At 49.8% G+C, this 4627-nt stretch overlaps 1 pseudogene; it reads left to right on the top strand.

The window, feature by feature from the left end:
- The first annotated feature begins 3667 nt into the window (after positions 1-3667).
- On the top strand, positions 3668-4212 carry LOC123630042 (annotated as a pseudogene).
- The last annotated feature ends 415 nt before the right edge of the window (positions 4213-4627 follow it).

Here is a 4627-nt window from a genome sequence, read left to right as displayed (position 1 = left end):
GCCCCGTACTGCCTTGACCTGACTTCTACAACTCAGTAAGGTCACCCTGGGAGGGAGCTCATCAGCTTAGCTGTACCCTTGGCCTTTGGTCACTTGCGTTCACCTGTCAGGAAGGATGACTCAGCACTGCTGTAGCCTTTCCTAGAAATCAGGAAACTGTATTGCTCAAGCTCCTGTTGGCAGAACCCTCTTCAGGTCTTGACACTTCTAAGAAGGGCTGATAGAAGGGCCCTGGGATGCTTTAGCTGCCTAGATACTCGACTGCTTTGGCCTCTGCAGCCCCTGTTCTGGTATCTACCATGGCCAGGCCCAAGGGCGTTCACTTAAGAGAAAAACACTTCCACCGCCTCTCTCTCTGCACCACCAGCTTTGGCCAACCCAGTCTGCTCAGGCCATCAGCATTCACAGTCCTGACACCCCTTGCCAAGTGACAACATCGCCAGGCCAGAAGGATGGTTCATAAAACCAACAGCATTTATTTATGAGTTTCTTCTGCTAGAAGCCAACTACAAGATGTGAGAGTAAAATGAAGTATCCTCATGCTGTCGTTCCTGGCAGTTGTCACAACATTCTTGAGAAGTTAATTGTACGCCAACCATTTTTCTGAGTAGCAAAGTGATTCAGGACAGAGCAGGATGCTAAAGTACTAAATTCAGGTCCTGGAGGGGCCCGGTGATGTATGCACACAGGGACAGTTGGTGAACTGGAGACAGAGGCATGCACGTTTGTTCTCTCCCCCAGGAACCCTACGCCACCAAGGGCCGGCAGAGGAGGAGCCGTTGGCTTCATTGCTTTAACGCCCTGAAGAAAAGAGGCTGCAGCCTCATAGACACCAGGGCAGAACGCCTCTGGCCTGTTTGCCTGTTTGGACACTGAGATGCCACGTTACTGCTGCTGGGTGTGAAGGAGGAAAGAAAGGAGACACAGGAAAGGATAGAAGAGCCTGAGGTGGTCCCAGTCATCTAGATTTCAGCAGCCTCTCTTCCCTTTCCTGAAAATTGGAGGTTTGCTTTTCTTCTTAGGTTCCTGGGAGACACAACTTTTAAAGGTGATGCTTTGAAAAGTTTGAAAGCATTCAAAGGACGCATGTTGTTAAACCGCCGCATCTACTACTGTTGACTATAGGAGCTTTAGTCCCAAATGAGTCTGAGCACGTTCTCTCCGACGACGAGGCGGACCTGCTGAGTGGCCGCACGCATTTCTGAGCCCGTCCACCCTGCGTGAGAAGCTGTTCCTGGAACCAGGATTTGAGGACCCGGCTGACTCTGTCAATCTTTCCTGGCTGGGACTCGCAAACTCTTGGTTGTGTTTACCCAGGATGTTAATAATTTTGGAAATCATTAAAATGGAACCAAAATACTTTCTTTTTAAGAGGCTACTGAGATCACAAGTCATTCCGCAAATATAATAAGCTGTGTAAGCTGAGCGTGTCCAATACTCGACACTTGCCACGAGCCAGCTGGAAGCGTGGCCATTTTCATATGACACCTCGTGTGTGGAACTAAGGAGGAATGAGAAGAGCCTTCTAAAAACTAGGCCTTAAAAGTGCAATAATTGTGTTGGACAAACTGTTTTAAAAAAAAAAAAGAGAGAGAGAGAAAAAACTTTCTTTTTGTCCCCGCTCTCTGCTCTCAACTGCCCATTGTCATCTCTGTGACCTAACACCCGTGCTTTCGCCAGTGTCATCATCCTAAGGAATCCCATTAGGATTTTAAGGGACCCGCTTAGTTGTCACTTTCTATGCTCTTCCTGTTCCCTCTCCAGGCAGACCCAATGCTTTTGCTTTGCACCCTCACTGTCATTTGGGGTCACTGGTGTTCATCAAAGTTACCTGAGACAATTCTTAAAAATACGGATCTCAGATCTCACCCAACCTACTGATTCAGAATGCTTTGGGGTGGACCCTGGAGTCTGCATTCTAAAGCACCGCAGGCGATTCAGATGTTGTTGCTGGCAGGACCACGACTGTGCGAACCTAGGCCATTGCTGCTGTTTTTAGCCAAGAGGCAGCGGTGCTCACCCGCAGCTCAGATTCACAGCCAGGATGCCTGGATTTAAGTATTTTACATACTACTGGTTATATGATCTTGGCAATCTCTCATTGCCAAGATCGCATAACCAGTCCTCATCCATAAAATGCAGAAAACAGTAGAACCTACTTCATAGAACTCTGATAATTAAATAGGTTCATACAAGAAGGGAAGCTATCAGTGTCTGATGTGCTTTGAGAACTAATAAATATGTGCTACTAACATTAGCATGGATAAATTTATGACATTTATTAACAATTTGAGGAATTCAACATGCTTAATATTAAATTTAGTCATTCTCTATACTTTGGGCTGATTAATATAATATTATAACTAATATTCGCTATTATAACTATATAGTGACATATAGGGAGATTATTGTTGCATGTCCACTTTAGGGGGTGCATGTAAAAGGAATGGGAGTTTATTCAGCTCTGTAAGTGGTAAATACGCAGAGAGGGAGTGAATAAACATGAAGACGATGCTGATGACAACAGCTGTGTCGGGAGCTACAGCTGTGAGACGAGACGGTTGTCATCTCTGTTGCTGGGTAACTGCTAGTGTGCCTTGAGGCCACTCAAGAAACTACAAACATTGAAAGTGGGAATTAAACTTTCAAGTCCATCTTTCCCTTTAGTCAGACCTCGGTTTGCCTCCTACAAGACACATTTCAGACAGAGTAAGACTCATTGCTCTGCGATTCCCATCCCCGTTGAACTTGTGTGATAGTGTCCTAACACAAAGACTGAAAATATAATACATTCCTGTAAGCAAGCTTTGCATTGGCATCAGACAGTTTTAATGCAACCTGGAAAATGTCTCTGTTCACTACCAGGAATTGGTTTTCACTATGAGAATCTAATTTATGACTCATTTGAATGATTTGAATATCTGTGTGCAGATGTCCCATGCTAAATGTTATATATTATTTATAAGTCATGCTAAGCAGAGACGCAACAATTTTCCTAGTCTGTGTCCATTTCTAGCCTGAATACTGGTCTTTAAGAAACTTGCGAACCACACCCACCTTCCTTTTACTTTTTACTTATTAATTTTTCTAATCATATCCATGTCTAGTGGTTAATTTTGATGGCTCTGGAGGTAGATGCCTGGCTTTAAATCCTGGGCCATTGCTCAGTGGTCGTGTGACCTTGGGCAAATAACTCAACCTCTGTGGGCCTCAGTTTCCTTCATTATAGAGTAAGGATAATAATACCACCTCCCACTTCAGGCTGTTTTTAGGATCAAATGAAATATCTATCACCTAGAACATACTAAAACACAGTAAATGTTGGTTATTAACTATTATTGGTACTTCTGCAAACTGGCTCGAGCTATCTCTTGACAGCATTTGCTTTGCAATTCTGTGATTGTTCAACATGTGTGTGTTTCCTAACTGTATTATAAATTACTTGCTGACCATTTTGTCCCTCTCCTTGTCTTGGGGCATTATCTGGGTGCCATCAACAGCAGTACACAAATGTACTATTTAGTCACTTCTCGCCTCCACCTGCCGCTGGGCAACCAGTAGTCAGCCCCGCCCCGCCTGTCACCTCTCGAAATAAAACAACTCTACAGCACTAAAAGGAAAACCGCGGATCGCGCACTCCATCGTCCATCCCAACCAACCCCTCTGACTATTCTTCTCGTTGCAGGATGTTCGGAGGCTTCTCCTGTCCTTGTTCCTGGTGGCCGTGCTGGCGAGGGTGGCGGGAGCCCGGGAGAACCGGCCGGCGGGCGCCATCCCCTCTCCTTCCAAGGACGGCAGCAGCGACAACTCGGAGCGATGGCAGCACCGGATCAGGAGGTGCTGGCCTCCAGCCAGGAGGCCCTGGTGGTCACCGAGAGCAAGTACCTCAAGAGTGACTGGTGCAGGACGCAGCCACTGCGGCAGGCGGTGGCGAGCAGGGCTGGGGCAGCCGCCGTCCTCCCCCGCTCTGCCGGGCCAGGGCGACTCCTGCCACATCCCGCGGCACGTGGAGGAGGAGGAGGAGGAGGAGGAGGAGGAGGAGGAGGAGGAGTCCTTCCCGTCCTGCGCCTTCTGCCAGGCCCAGCGCGTCACCTCCGTCCTCGCGGAGCTGAGTGCCCCGGCCTGGACCCCCCCTTCCGACTCAGAAAACTCCAGAAGGTGAAGCAGCGCAGGTGCGTGCCCGTGAACCCGAGCGACTCGGCCAAGCAGTGAGCGTCCCCGAGGGCGCAGGCCGCTCTGCACGCGCCCCCGCCGCGGGTCGCGCCGCCCCCGTCCCCGTCCCCGTCCCCGTCCCTGTCCTCCGAGCCCACTCACGCGCTGCCTGGTGTCCCCACCCCCGCAGCGGCAAGCAAGTCTCTTGGGGCTGACGGTGTCCTTGTCCAGCACGTGGACCCACCGCAAGTGGAGCTTTGCCGATGTGTCCCTGACCGACCCCGGCCCCACCAGAGCCTCCGGAACCGGGTTGTGGATCAGGCCCGAAGGAAAAGGCTGGAAAACCACCGCCACCCGCCACCCAGCCGTCGGAGTGACCTTGCAGGTGATGCGCTGCCAGTCCGGCAGTGATGTTTCCACCGTGTGGAAAAGCGAGTAGTTCCCTGGCCTCCCCCGACACTCCGGCCCGCCCCCT

This window comes from Lemur catta, unplaced genomic scaffold (genome assembly GCF_020740605.2).
Source record: "Lemur catta isolate mLemCat1 unplaced genomic scaffold, mLemCat1.pri scaffold_81_ctg1, whole genome shotgun sequence".
Taxonomy (NCBI): domain Eukaryota; kingdom Metazoa; phylum Chordata; class Mammalia; order Primates; family Lemuridae; genus Lemur; species Lemur catta.
The sequence above is the reverse complement of the archived record's forward strand: the minus strand, read 5'-3'. Positions and strand labels throughout refer to the sequence as shown.